At 48.2% G+C, this 16,164-nt stretch overlaps 1 protein-coding gene across 4 annotated transcripts in view; it reads left to right on the top strand.

The window, feature by feature from the left end:
* P2RY11 (purinergic receptor P2Y11) overlaps positions 1–16,164 on the top strand; it is a 56,855-nt gene that overhangs the window by 13,358 nt on the left and 27,333 nt on the right. For 2 of the 4 annotated variants that reach the window (XM_073654120.1, XM_073654115.1), the window contains exon 2: positions 4,248–4,337. The exons of the other annotated variants lie outside the window; for them this stretch is intronic. The gene's annotated coding sequence lies outside the window, so the exon portion shown is untranslated. The remainder of the gene's footprint in view (positions 1–4,247; positions 4,338–16,164) is intronic. 4 annotated transcript variants of the gene reach the window in all.

Here is a 16,164-nt window from a genome sequence, read left to right as displayed (position 1 = left end):
GCTTCTATAATGATTTTTTAGCACTATTATTAGATTGTATTCTGTATGGAACGCTTGTATGGTGATGGTATTAGTTGAGCACTATGTGGTGGTGGTATGTACTTAGACATTGCGTGGCACTGCTATTCGGGAACTACACAATTCATGGTGGTCGCAGTGTTGTATGGGTTTGTTATTTAGGAAACTGAATAGAAATGTTTTTCCCTGTATGGCGCTCATAAATAGGCATCATATGGTGGAGCTATTTATGCACTACATGAAAGTATCCGTTGGGGTAAAGCACAATGCACCATCCAACGTGAGGTCAACCCTACCACAGATGCCCTCCATTACAGCTGAGTATATTCCAAAATTACCTTATGGTAACCTACTTTATCCAGCCACTAGTGTTGAGCGAGTATGTTCTGGTCTAAGTATGCTCGGGCCGAGCTCCGAGTAGTTACAGCTGCTCGGTGATATGGTTGAATCGCTCCTGTGTGCATGATTTGTGAATGTTTGACAGCTTTATTACATGTGAGGAATGTGTAAGAAGCAGACATTCCTCACATGTATCAAAGCTGTCAAACAGTCACAAATCATGCACACAGGAGCGATTCAACCATATCACCGAGCAGCTGTAACTACTCGGAGCTCGACCGAGCATAGTCAGCGAAAGGGTTAATAGAACATACTCGCTCAACACTACCAGCCACAAATGCAGGCTTCCTCAAATTCCTACAGCTAATCAGTTTGGCTGAATTACCAGGATATATGACAACATAGGCCAAAGACATGTACTACTACACTGCCAAAATAACCAAACTTGGAGGAAGAAGGAGGCTTTTAGATGATCTTTGTAGATTTTTTTGTAAATTGTCTCTTCAGAGAGGAAGAGGACCAGAACTCTAGTGCCACCTACAGGAAGTAGAAATCCTAAAAGTCAATAGTGACCCTTTAACGAGTCTTATCACATGACTTAGGATATAAGCCAGAAACTCAATTTGCAGACATTGTGTTTCGGGGTACTGCCCTTCGAAAGTGTGAGTTCTGGTTTGACTGGGTAAGTCTCCACCGTAACATGCTTAACATGTCGCTCTCTGCAAGGAGAAATGTTACCCCTTAGATACCGGTGTGATGCCTCTCACCCAGCCAAATTTAGATTTTTTTTGTAAATTTCTAATATATTTTGTTTAAGCGCGTCAACATTTTTAGGATCTTTGGTTATACAAGTGAACCGCAACATTGTTGGGCTCAAAAATTGTTCCTAATTAGAGTTTGTACAGTTCGATTCATAGAACCGGATGCGTTGGCCAATTCCGTAATCTATGGCCACTGGACGAGAGCCGTGAGAATTGCCTCCTACCTCCCACATCCACAATGCTTTTTTGGATTACAGGCACGTCATCGTTGTGCTGTGACACCCATGACATTGTGCCAGGCCGGCTAACAAAAAGGAGAGCGATGGATATGGAAGGTTGGAGGTGGTTCTCGGCGCTCCCATCCAGTAGCTAGAGATTACCAATGTGGCCGATGGACTGGGTCTTGCGAATTGATTCGCACCATTGTTGGTCCTAATAATGTCCAAATGAAAAATAGACCTTATGTAAATGTATGTTATGCACACTAAATAGTAAAATATATTGGTCCGTGTCTCCTCTTCAGCTGCTTTGGGACACTCGTTGTAGGAAGGGTGACAGGTTAGTTTGGTCTTATCTTCCTTCCCTTCCATTATCGAATGATCTAGTGGAAAGTTTCTTCTTTCAGAGACTGTGTCCGTCTAATAGCCAATGAACTAAATGAATAAAGCAGCCAATGACTGATTTGTCATCACTGCCGCCAGATCTTATGCAGAGCACAGCTGTAAAAATGAGTTTGTTGTCAGCTGCTCTGCTCTGCATAGGCAGCAACTGAGATACCAAAGCTCAGTATATTGAAGTGAGCATTATCATCTCAGATAGTGCCTATATAGAGCGTAGCAGCCGATGACAAACTCATTTTCACTGCTGTCCTCTGCACAACTGATATGACAGAGACTGAGCAAAGCAGTATTGAAAAGTGTGCACTGTGCTTGTCCTGCAGCTCTCTGCCTTTCCTCTCAGTTGTAATTTTATGATAGGAGAGGCAAAGTGAGAGAGCTGTCCCAACTGTAAAAAAAATGTCCCTTGTAAAAAAAAAACAACAAAAAAAACAATGCACTAACATTATATTCAATTTTATTTTATATTTTTTAATGTTTTTTCATCCCCGACTAGGGTATGGTTCAGAGCTCAGGTAACAACTTTTTGCATTTAGCCCAAAAAGTTCTACTTTGGTCTCATCTGACCAGAGCCCCTTCTACATGTTAACTGTGTCCCCTACATGGCATGTGGAAGAGGGTGTTCTGGTCAGATGAGACCAAAGTAGAACTTTTTGGGCTAAATGCAAAACACCATCCTCACCATGAAACATGGTGGTGGCAGCATCATACTGTGGGGATGCTTTTCTTCCCCAGGGACAAGGAAGCTGGTCAGAGTTGATGGGAAGATGGATGAAGCTAAATACTGCAGAGGGCATTAAGTGATGCATTGTGTGGGCACCTAAAGGGACACCGACCCATAAAGCACAAATTCCAAGTGGATGATGACGATAATGCAGCAACAATGTCACCCATGTCATGTTATGGTGGTGTTATTTGAGCAATATAGCGTCATGTACTTAGGCATTGTGTCAGGGGCGGAACTACCGCCCGTGCAGCCGGTTCATTGAACGGGGGCCCCGAGGGAGAGGGGGCCCCTCCAGCCTCCAGCAGGGCCGCCATCAGGGCATGTCTGCCCTGACTCCAGTGTGGGGCCCAGCCGGTAGGGGCCCCCTTGGAGCCTCTCTCCTCATGGGGCCCCGGCCCCATGCTAAGCGCCGGGTCACTACATCTCAGCGCTGCGCTGCGCTCCTGCGGCAGCGCCTTCATGATTCCCCTGACTTCCGGTCATGTGACGGTGCCGTCACATGGCCGGAAGTCAGGAGAACCTGGTGTCAGCGATTTGGACGAGCGCCAGGATTCTGCAGGGATCGCATGGGGGTAAGTATAACAAGTTTTGTTTTTTTCAAAAATACAATTTACTAGGAGTGGGGGGAATGGGAGGTGTGTGTGTGTGTGAGATAAGAGATGCACATGGGGGGGGTGATAAAAGATGCACATGGGGTGGGGGGGATGAGAGAGGTGCACATGTGGGGGGAGGGGGATGAGAGAGGTGCACGTGGGGGGGGAGATGATAAAAGATGCACATGGGGTGGGGGGGATGAGAGAGGTGCACATGGGGGGGAGATAAGAGATGCACATGGGGTGGGGGGGATGAGAGAGGTGCACATGGGGGGGGAGATAAGAGATGCACATGGGGGGGGGGATAAGAGATGCACATGGGGGAGGGGGATAAGAGATGCACATGGGGGAGGGGGATAAGAGATGCACATGGGGGAGGGGGATAAGAGATGCACATGGGGGAGGGAGATAAGAGATGCACATGGGGGAGGGAGATAAGAGATGCACATGGGGGAGGGAGATAAGAGATGCACATGGGGGAGGGAGATAAGAGATGCACATGGGGAGGGGGATAAGAGATGCACATGGGGGAGGGGGATAAGAGATGCACATGGGGAGGGGGATAAGAGATGCACATGGGGGGGAGATAAGAGATGCACATGTGGGGGAGGGGGATGAGAGAGATGCACATGTGGGGGAGGGGGATGAGAGAGATGCACATGTGGGGGAGGGGGATGAGAGAGGGGCACATGTGGGGGAGGGGGATGAGGATGAGAGAGGGGCACATGTGGGGGAGGGGGATGAGAGATGTGCACATGGGGGGGTGGTGAGAGCTGCTCATGGGGGGGTGAGAGCTGCACATGGGGGAATTGGGAGAAAATGAGCTGCACATGGGGGAATTAGGAGTAGGGGGATAATGAGCTGCACATAATGAATGTGGGGTGGGGGAGAGTAAATGATAAATGACGATGGGGTGGGGAGAGCACGGACATGATATAATGAATTGGGGCAGGGGGTGCATGTAAATAATGAATGCGGGGAGCAGGAAGTATAGAGTAGAGGTTCTAATTAAATTATATATTAAGTGCCTATTTACAGTTAATGGGGGCACCGTGGTGGATTACAATTTATATTTGGAATGGTAGGTTGCATAATAACTAACCATATATTGATGGTGGATGCACGTCTGTATTCAGCTGCGTAATGTAGAAGTTGGGGAATGTGCTCTAGATAACTGTGTTATTTTATGCAGAGACGAGTCCTGGCTGGAAGACGTGATGGCGGTCTGTGCTGGATGAAGGAGAAAAGCGTAGCTAAAGGACTTCACCTAGAGACGTCACCAGTGAGTCAGTGCATTACATGTACACTTACACTATATACTATGTACCGGGCTCCAGTGTATAATGTCACTGGTGATCACTGTATTACCTGTACACTATATACAGAGCTCCTGTGTATAATGTCACTGGTGATCACTGTATTACCTGTACACTGACACTATATACAGAGCTCCTGTGTATAATGTCACTGGTGATCACTAGATTACCTGGACACTTACATTATACATACCATGTATAGAGCTCCCGTGTATAATGACACTTATGGTAATATTAGTAATGTGGTGGTAATATTAGTAATGTGGTGGTAATATGTGGTCTGGTCATGGTGTGGCAGTTTTTCTCCCTTCTGTGTGGTATTATTCGGTCACTATGTTGTGGTAATATGTGGTCTGGTCATGGTGTGGCGGTATTCCCTGTATGTGGTATTATTGGTCATTTTAAAAAAAAATGTATATGACACATTCCCTTAAAGAAAACTAAATAAACATATATCTAAAAAGAGTATTGGATATTTTAAGAAAATTTTAATAGGTTAGAGTAGGGCCCGGCCAGAAGAGTCTACCTTATCGTGGTGGCGGCTTTAAAAATCTTTTAGCCAAAACAAAAGCTGTTGGCTATGTATGTGGCACCGTCACATGGCCGAACGTCAGGAGAGCCTGGTGGCAGCGACGTGGACGAGCGCCAGGATTCTGCAGGGATCGCATGGGGGTAAGTATAACAAGTTTTATTTTTCTTAAATACAATTAATTAACTAGGAGTGGGGGGGATGAGAGATGCACATGGGGGGGGGGGATGAGAGATGCACATGGGGGGGGATGAGAGATGCACATGGGGGGGGGGATGAGAGATGCACATGGGGGGGGGATGAGAGATGCACATGGGGGGGATGAGAGATGCACATGGGGGGGGATGAGAGATGCACATGGGGGGGGGATGAGAGATGCACATGGGGGGGGGATGAGAGATGCACATGGGGGGGATGAGAGATGCACATGGGGGGGGATGAGAGATGCACATGGGGGGGATGAGAGATGCACAGGGGGGGGATGAGAGATGCACATGGGGGGGATGAGAGATGCACATGGGGGGGATGAGAGATGCACATGGGGGGGGATGAGAGATGCACATGGGGGGGGATGAGAGATGCACATGGGGGGGGATGAGAGATGCACATGGGGGGGGATGAGAGATGCACATGGGGGGGATGAGAGATGCACATGGGGGGGATGAGAGATGCACATGGGGGGGGATGAGAGATGCACATGGGGGGGGATGAGAGATGCACATGGGGGGGATGAGAGATGCACATGGGGGGGGATGAGAGATGCACATGGGGGGGGGTGAGAGATGCACATGGGGGGGGTGAGAGATGCACATGGGGGGGGGTGAGAGATGCACATGGGGGGGGGATGAGAGATGCACATGGGGGGATGAGAGATGCACATGGGGGGGGATGAGAGATGCACATGGGGGGGGATGAGAGATGCACATGGGGGGGGATGAGAGATGCACATGGGGGGGATGAGAGATGCACATGGGGGGGATGAGAGATGCACATGGGGGGGATGAGAGATGCACATAGGGGGGGTGAGAGATGCACGGGGGGGTGAGAGATGCACGGGGGGGTGAGAGATGCACGGGGGGGTGAGAGATGCACATGGGGGGGATGAGAGATGCACATGGGGGGGATGAGAGATGCACGGGGGGGGAATGAGAGATGCATCGGGGGGTGAGCTGCACATGGGGGGGTTATGTTTACATAACTTTGTTGCCTTATGAAGCGCAGGGGGGGGGCCCCAAAAATTTCTTGCACAGGGGCCCACTACAGTCTGTGTCCGCCCCTGCATTGTGTGACACTGCTACGGTACAGCACAAGGCCGACCCTGCCACCGATGCCCACGTTACCTATCCGTATGACAGGTCATTAATATCGAACTAGTGGGAGTTCGGTTTTTATGTCCCGATTTTTGAGAAATAGTCCCGGAAAATTTGTAGCTTTTTGGGCCTAAAAGGGACTAAGTTTACAAAATCTCCCGGCCATATAGAAGTATTACTGGTTGGTGTGAGATGGGATCGGAATGAAAGCATCTCTACATTGTGAACATCACGTCGGTAACTATGAAGTATGAAAAAAAAAAAAAAAAGGGCTGCTGTAAAGAGGCCCAGCCATCGAAGTAAGACGTTTCCTATAAGTACTTGGCAAATTTAGCAAAACTGGTGCCATTAGCAACCAATCACAGCGCAGCTTTCAGTCTTCCAAAGCGGTTTCAGAAATGAAAGCTGCGCTGTGATTGGTTGCTAAGGGAAATAGAGAGTTTTCATAACTAAGGCCTGCGATTGTCACCTCAGTCCTTCAAGGAAACGTCCACACACATTTCTATCTCTGCCACCTGTAAACTCTGGAGTGTTTCTGTGCAGAAGTATTTCCATCTTCATCCTTTCTTATCATCCTCAGACTATAGACACTTTATGGAGCCCCAAGGCCCATGTCACTCTATCACTTTATTAAGGTGTTGCCATGTACCTATATGTACATAAATATTCTCCATATAAAATAAGCAGGTCTCACTCACTGTAGATTTCGGGACATGATCCACGTCAAATCCCTGTTTAAATATCTTTATTGACCTGGTACATAAAACTACACCGACGACATAATACTGGGAGGATATACAAATATTATCCTGGGTGTACCGAGAATTCAAGATACCGCTAAGCAAAGGAAACTTTTTTTTTTTTTTAAAGGGTTTTCCCTCATCAATAAAAAGTTTCAATATGTGAAAACTTCAGAGAATGGGACTCGGAAATACCCAGAAGGCATAGAGTGGTAGCCGCGCCTGTCGGATAAAGCCGAATACAGAGCCCCACCAATCCTGACCATGGGACTCTGAAATGCCCCACCGATATAGAGTGCTGACCCTGCCTGTTAGATACAGCCGAATACAGCGCCCCACCAATCCTGACCAAGGGACTCTGAAATGCCCCACCGATATAGAGTGCTGACCCTGCCTGTCAGATACAGCCTAATACAGTGCTCCACCTATCCTGACCATGTGACTCTGAAATGCCCCAACGATATAGAGTGGTGGACCCACATGCCAGAGACAGCCGAATACAGTGCCCCACCTATCCTGACCATGGGGCTCTAAAATGCTACATCGGTATGGAGCGGTGGCCCCACATGCCATAGACAGCCGAATACAGCGCCTCACCTATCCTGACCATGGATTCTGAAATGCCCCACCGATATAGAGGGGTGGCCCCAAATGTCAGAGACAGCCGAATACAGCGCCCCACCTGTCCTGACCATGGGACTCTGAAATGCCTCACTGATATAGAGCGGTGGCCCCGCATGTCAGAGACAGCCGAATACAGCGCCTCACATATCCTGACCATGGGACTCTGAAATGCTCTACTGATATAGAGTGGTGGCCCCACATGTCAGAGACAGCTGAATATAGCGTCCCACCCATCCTGACCATGGGACTCTGAAATGCTCCATCAGTATAGAGTGGTGGCCCCGCATGTCAGAGACAGCCGAATACAGCGCCCCACCTATCCTGACCATGGGACTCTGAAATGCCTCACCGATATAGAGTGCTGACCCTGCCTGTTAGATACAGCCGAATACAGCGCCCCACCAATCCTGACCAAGGGACTCTGAAATGCCCCACCGATATAGAGTGCTGACCCTGCCTGTCAGATACCGCCGAATACAGCGCCCCACCAATCCTGACCATGGGACTCTGAAATGCACCACCGATATAGAGTGGTGACCCCGGCTGTCAGATACAGCCTAATACAGTGCTCCACCTATCCTGACCATGTGACTCTGAAATGCCCCAACGATATAGAGTGGTGGACCCACATGCCAGAGACAGCCGAATACAGTGCCCCACCTATCCTGACCATGGGGCTCTAAAATGCTACATCGGTATGGAGCGGTGGCCCCACATGCCATAGACAGCCGAATACAGCGCCTCACCTATCCTGACCATGGATTCTGAAATGCCCCACCGATATAGAGGGGTGGCCCCAAATGTCAGAGACAGCCGAATACAGCGCCCCACCCGTCCTGACCATGGGACTCTGAAATGCCTCACTGATATAGAGCGGTGGCCCCGCATGTCAGAGACAGCCGAATACAGCGCCTCACATATCCTGACCATGGGACTCTGAAATGCTCTACTGATATAGAGTGGTGGCCCCACATGTCAGAGACAGCTGAATATAGCGTCCCACCCATCCTGACCATGGGACTCTGAAATGCTCCATCAGTATAGAGTGGTGGCCCCGCATGTCAGAGACAGCCGAATACAGCGCCCCACCTATCCTGACCATGGGACTCTGAAATGCTCTACTGATATAGAGTGGTGGCCCCGCATGCCAGAGACAGCCGAATACAGCTCCCCACCTCTCCTGACCATGGGACTCTGAATTGCCTCATCAGTACAGAGTGGTGGCCCCACATGCCAGAGACAGCCGAATACAGCTCCCCACCTCTCCTGACCATGGGACTCTGAAATGCCTCATCAGTACAGAGTGGTGGCCCCACATGCCAGAGACAGCCGAATACAGCTCCCCACCTATCCTGACCATGGGACTCTGAAATGCCCCACTGATATAGAGCGGTGGCCCCACATGCCAGAGACAGCCGAATACAGCGCCTCACATATCCTGACCATGGGACTCTGAAATGCCTCATCAGTACAGAGTGGTGGCCCCACATGCTAGAGATAGATGAGTACTGCACCCTACCGTTCCTGAGAACGGGACTCTGAAATGCCCTGTCGGCACAGAGCGATGGCCACTTGTGCCAGATATAGCTAAGTACAGATCCCCACAGATCCCAAGAAAGTGACTCTGAAATGCCCCATCAGTATACAGCAGTGGTCCTGCATGTCAGAGATACACAAGTTCTGGAACCACCAATCCCGAGAATGAGCCTTTGAAATACCCATAAGAGTACATCAGTTGCCCTGCCTACCACAGATAGCAGAGAAAGGGACTCTGAAATGACCCATCAGTGTAGAGTGGTGGCCCCACATGTCAGATATAGCCAAGTACAGCACCCCAATGATCCCAAAAATGGAACTCTGAAATGTCCCATCGGTATAGAGTAGTGGCCCTGCATGCTAGAGATAGATGAGTACAGCACCCCACCGATCCCGAGAATGGTACTCTGAAATACCCTGTTAGACTGGAGCAGTGGCTCACACACCAGTAATAGCCAAGTATAGCATCCCACCGATACCAAGAAGAGGACTTTAAAATGCCCTATGTGAGCAGAGCGGTGGCCGGACATGCCTGAGATAGTGAAGTGCCCCCAAGATCACGAGAAGGGGTCTGTGAAATGCCTGTCAGAGTAGAATGGTGGCTTTTCATGCTCGAGGCAGCAGAATAAAGCACACCACCAATCCAGATAAAATGGTTCAGAGGTGGCATTGAAATAGAGCAGTGGTTGTCCATGAAGTGGCAGTCCCATAGAGAATGAATGGAGTGGTGCGCGGACACCTCTCCATTCCAGCAGGTTACCTCAGAGCCATGTTCTTGAGATTGGTGGGGGGAAGTCACAGTGGTCAGACCACAAGCAATCCTCACGTTATCATCTATTCTTTGGTTAATGATAACTTTTTATGATAGGAATAATCTATTCTTGTCCTCGGTATATGCCATAAATGTCCACCTCTGGGACCCACATCAGGGTTTACGATGTCTTGTAAGCAGAAGTGACCACGCATGAGCAACTCCCTCCCTTCAATTCTATAGGAATCTATAAAACTCCTGCAAAAGTGGATGGAGAGACGCATATGTGTGACCACTTCTCCATTGACAGCAATAAGATGGAGATTGGGGGAAATCTTGTGCTAGAAATTGGTGCCGGTCCCAAACAGGGCTGGCGCCAGCACTCCCCAAATACCAGTGCCAATAGTGCATGAGGATATCCAATCCTTACCCATGACATGATTGTGGGGTGCCAATGGTAATGTCATGGCAGCTGGAGGAGCCTACTATAGACCCTATCTATGCCATATTTGCAGACCTGTGTGTACATGTGTCTGGGCTTCATAGGAGATAGGTAATTGTATACTACACTGCAATATTACAGTATTGCAGTGTATTGTAAAAGTGATTGCAGGTTTAAGTTCCCAGGGGGAATTAATAAAGAAATGTTAAAAAAAAGAAATGAAAATGGCAGATTTGTTGTTTTTTGGTCACTTTATCCTCCCAAAAAAAATGGAATAAAAAATGATCAGAATGGCATATGGACCCTAAAATAGTAGTGATAACAACTACATCTCGTACCGTAAAAAAACAAGGCCTGATACAATTCCATCAACCAAAAATTAAAAAAGTCATAGATCTTGGAATTTGAAAAAAAAACAACTTGCTTTTTTTCACTAAAAACGCAGCAAAACCTGATAGCTATGTTCACACTAAGCATTTTTTTCAGCATTTTTTCACTACCCATTTGTTTCAATGGGTGAAAAACGCAGAAAAAAACGCTGAAAGTAGTGACATGCTCTATTCTACAAAAAAAAACATGCAAAGCACAAAATACTGATCAAACAAAAACCAAGGTGTGTGCATGAGATTTCTGGAATCTCATAGACTTTGCTGGTACTGTAAAATTCAGCTGAAAATTTGCATAAAAAAACGCAATGTGTGAACATAGCCTAAAGGGATGACATTCTGTGTTATATTATTGTCTACGGGGTAACGTTTCTGACGCGCCCCCTGGGCCGTGGGGTACCCGGTGCTGGGCCGGTAGATGCTGGGGGTTGTAGTCACTGTGGCGGTGACCCGGTCTGTGACCCAGGGCGGTCAATCCAAGGGGAATTTATATGTATACGTGTTAATGTCCGACTACACCACCTGTGGAATGCGGCCAATGGAGACCGCCGCTGCGGAACAGTCCTCTGAAGCGGGTGGTTTTTGCAGCAATGATGGTATAACTCCCCACAGGAAGAGTTAGCTTCAGGGCAGTGGGTGGATGATGGTGGTTGTGCAAGTTGTGCTGGGCATTGTAGTGCAGTGAGGGATGGCGCAACAAGGAACACAGAGACCAGATAGTGCAGTCCCAGGGTCTTTACTCACGGTTATTGCAGTTCAAGTTACAGGTACCAGTGCAACTTCCCTCGGCGTGCTGCGCTTACTCAGTGAGGGGCTCAGTCCACCCCGAGGTAACTCCGGAGTACTTAGCAGGACCCCCTTCTGTGTCCTTTCTCTGGCCTCTTCTCTGCACCTCACACCTAGTGACTCCAATCCGGTACCCGCGGGCCTTGGTGGGCGACGTATGTTCCGCCCCCGGGGTCCTATGTGGCTACCTTCTCTGTGAGACTGGAGTGGACTTGTGGCTACAGGACATAAAGTTCTGCAGCCTCCGGTTTCTAGCTGAGACTTGCAATCTTCTACTAGTTGAGGGATCCGGTTCCCTGTATGCAGCCTGACCCCTCCACCTCCCGGTAGATTCGGGCGTACGGGTGGCCTCCAGCACTGCCCGTACCCCTGGGATCCCTTCTTCTCCTGGAGCCTTCCTGCTCCCTCTCCTCTCTTCTCTCCTTCTCCCAGACTTGGGCCTCAGTGCTAGGCCCGCCTCTGGAGCAGAGCTCATACAGATCCTCTGCTCCTGTCACGTCTCCTCCTCTGACTGAACGACTGACCGAACACTGATCTAAGATGGTTCCCTCTTTTATACAGCTTCCTTTCAAGTGCTCCCCTGAGCTACGTCCTACACCCACACCCACTACATGGTTCCCCTTTACTGTGGTTCCCCCCACTCCAGCCAGGGATCAGGGACTGTGCTCTCCCATAGGAGCAATCTCGCCCTGCCCTCTGAAATGTGGTGTAGTGTTGGATGCAGGTGTTAGGGTCCTGAGCTGTACTCCTTACTTACCTGAGGGTGAGATACCACACCTCTGGGTGAGATGCAGTACCCCTGCCAGGCCTGGCATGTCAGAGTGAGGAGACTTATAAGCCATGCATGATCCTCTGGGAAATTAAATATGCAAATTGTCTCTTCAGAAAGGAAGAGGACTAGAACTAATTTCCCAGAGGAGCAGACATGGCTTATAAGTCTCCACACCCTGACATATCACTTTACACAATGAGGAACTTTACCCCTCAGACCCCAGTCCAGAGCCACTCACCTAGCCAAATCAGATCTCATACATTGCACTGATGAGGGGCAACAACCCAAAACAAAGAGTCTGAAAATTGAGATTGTGGTTTGACTTTTATCCTAAGTCATATGGCAAGGCTCGTTAAAGGGTCGGTATTGACTTTTAGGATGGCTGCTTCCAATAGGCGGCGCTATAGAGTTCAAATCCTCTTCCTCTCTGAAGAGAGAATTTGTATGCCTTATATTATCAAAGATAGGAGGCAGAGGGGGTCACTAGTAAAAGCAATGTTATGCTTCCCCCTTTCCCCCTGGGTATAGCAGGAGACATCTCCTACCATACGACCTCTCCATGTGGACATCTGATTTGTAATCAGCAGCTGTAGTAAACACTGACTGCTGGGGGAAGGGGCCCAAAAGTGAGAGTTATGTGCGGAATTTAGGCCCCTGGGGATATCCTGGCCAGACCTTCCCTGTATTTACATTGTCCTTTCCTATTCATGTCACTTTCTAAAGCAAATTTAGCCAACTATTTGGGATTCAAAGTGGGAAAGTGGCACATTGTGGACATTGTAAATAATGTGCCCCACCCTGAGAGAATTGTGTATAATGTGTCCCATCCTGAGGGCATAGAGTAATATGTCCCATCCTGAGGGCATAGAGTAATATGTCTCATCCTGAGGGCATAGAGTAATATGTCTCATCCTGAGGGCATAGAGTAATATGTTCCATCCTGAGGGCATAGAGTAATATGTCCCATCCTGAGGGCATAGAGTAATAAGTCCCATCCTGAGGGTATAGTGTAATATGTCCCACCCTGAGGGCATAGAGTAATATGTCCCATCCTGAGGGCATAGAGTAATATGTCCCATCCTGAGGGCATAGAGCAATATGTCCCATCCTGAGGCATAGAGTAATATGTCCCATCCTGAGGGCATAGAGTAATATGTCCCATCCTGAGGGCATAGTGTAATATGTCCCATCCTGAGGGCATAGAGTAACATGTCCCATCCTGAGGGCATAGAGTAACATGTCCCATCCTGAGGGCATAGAGTAACATGTGCCATCCTGAGGGCATAGTGTAATATGTCCCATCCTGAGGGCATAGTGTAATATGTCCCATCCTGAGGGCATAGAGTAATATGTCCCATCCTGAGGGCATAGTGTAATATATCCCATCCTGAGGGCATAGTGTAATATATCCCATCCTGAGGGCATAGTGTAATATGTCCCACCCTGAGGGCATAGTGTAATATGTCCCATCCTGAGGGCATAGAGTAATATGTCCCTTCCTGAGGGCATAGTGTAATATGTCCCATCCTGAGGGCATAGTGTAATATGTCCCATCCTGAGGGCATAGTGTAATATGTCCCATCCTGAGGGCATAATGTATTATGTCCCATCCTGAGGGCATAGAGCAATATGTCCCATCCTGAGGGCATAGAGTAATATATTCCACCCTGAGAGCATAGTGTAATATGTCCCACCCTGAGGGCATAGTGTAATATGTCCCATCCCGAGGGCATAAAGTAATATGTCCCACCCTGAAGGCACAGAGTAATATGTCTCATCCTGAGGGCATAGAGTAATATGTCCCACCCTGAGGGCATAGTGTAATATGTCCCATCCTGACGGCATAGTGTAATATGTCTCATCCTGAGGGTATAGAGTAATATGTCTCATCTTGAGAGCATAGAGTAATATGTCCCATCCTGAGGGCATAGTGTAATATATTCCACCCTCAGGGCATAGTGTAATATGTCCCATCCTCAGGGCATAGTGTAATATGTCCCATCCTGAGGGCATAGAGTAATATGTCCCACCCTGAGGGCATAGAGTAATATGTCCCATCCTGAGGGCATAGAGTAATATGTCCCATCCTGAGGCATAGAGTAATATGTCCCATCCTGAGGACATAGAGCAATATGTCCCATCCTGAGGGCATAGTGTAATATGTCCCATCCTGAGGGCATAGTGTAATATGTCCCATCCTGAGGGCATAGAGTAATATGTCCCATCCTGAGGGCATAGTGTAATATGTCCCATCCTGAGGGAATAGAGTAATATGTCCCATCCTGAGGGCATAGAGCAATATGTCCCATCCTGAGGTATAGAGTAATATGTCCCATCCTGAGGGCATAGAGTAATATGTCCCATCCTGAGGGCATAGTATAATATGTCCCACTCTGATGGCATAGTGTAATATGTCCAATCCTGAGGGCATAGAGTAATATGTCCCATCCTGAGGGCATAGTGTAATATGTCCCATCCTGAAGCATAGAGTAATATGTCCCATCCTGAGGGCATAGTGTAATATGTCCCATCCTGAGGGCATAGTGTAATATGTCCCATCCTGAGGCATAGAGTAATATGTCCCATCCTGAGGGCATAGAGTAATATGTCCCATCCTGAGGGCATAGAGCAATATGTCCCATCCTTAGGGCATAGAGCAATATGTCCCATCCTGAGACATAGAGTAATATGTCCCATCCTGAGGGCATAGTGTAATATGTCCCTCCTGAGGCATAGAGTAATATGTCCAATCCTGAGGGCATAGTGTAATATGTCCCATCCTGAGGGCATAGTGTAATATGTCCCATCCTGAGGCATAGAGTAATATGTCTCATCCTGAGGGCATAGAGTAATATGTCCCATCCTGAGGGCATAGAGTAATATGTCCCATCCTGAGGGCATAGAGCAATATGTCCCATCCTGAGACATAGAGTAATATGTCCCATCCTGAGGGCATAGTGTAATATGTCCCTCCTGAGGCATAGAGTAATATGTCCCATCCTGAGGGCATAGTGTAATATGTCCCATCCTGAGGGCATAGTGTAATATGTCCCATCCTGAGGCATAGAGTAATATGTCTCATCCTGAGGGCATAGAGTAACATGTCCCACCTTGAGGGCATATTGTAATATGTCCCATCCTGAGGGCATAGTGTAATATGTCTCATCCTGAGGGTATAGAGTAATATGTCTCATCCTGAGGGCATAGAGTAATATGTCCCATGCTGAGGGCATAGAGTAATATGTCCCACCCTGAGGGCATAGAGTAATATGTCCCACCCTGAGGGCATAGAGTAATATGTCCCACCCTGAGGGCATAGAGTAATATGTCCCATCCTGAGGACATAGAGTAATATGTCCTATCCTGAGGGCATAGAGTAATATGTCCCATCCTGAGGGCATAGAGCAATATGTCCCATCCTGAGGCATAGAGTAATATGTCCCATCCTGAGGGCATAGAGTAATATGTCCCATCCTGAGGGCATAGAGTAATATGTCCCACCCTGATGGCATAGTGTAATATGTCCAATCCTGAGGGCATAGAGTAATATGTCCCATCCTGAGGGCATAGAGCAATATGTCCCATCCTGAGGCATAGAGTAATATGTCCCATCCTGAGGGCATAGTGTAATATGTCCCATTCTGAGGCATAGAGTAATATGTCCCATCCTGAGGGCATAGTGTAATATGTCCCATCCTGAGGGCATAGTGTAATATGTCCCATCCTGAGGCATAGAGTAATATGTCTCATCCTGAGGGCATAGTGTAATATGTCCCATCCTGAGGGCATAGTGTAATATGTCCCATCCTGAGGGCATAGAGTAACATGTCCCATCCTGAGGGCATAGTGTAATATGTCCCATCCTGAGGGCATAGAGTAATATCTCCCACCCTGAGGGCATAGTGTAATATGTCCCA

This window comes from Phyllobates terribilis, unplaced genomic scaffold (assembly GCF_046119375.1).
Source record: "Phyllobates terribilis strain yellow unplaced genomic scaffold, ASM4611937v1 Scaffold_11__3_contigs__length_659146591, whole genome shotgun sequence".
NCBI classification, from domain to species: domain Eukaryota; kingdom Metazoa; phylum Chordata; class Amphibia; order Anura; family Dendrobatidae; genus Phyllobates; species Phyllobates terribilis.
Note: the sequence above shows the minus strand (reverse complement) of the source record. Positions and strands in the feature narration are given on the sequence as shown.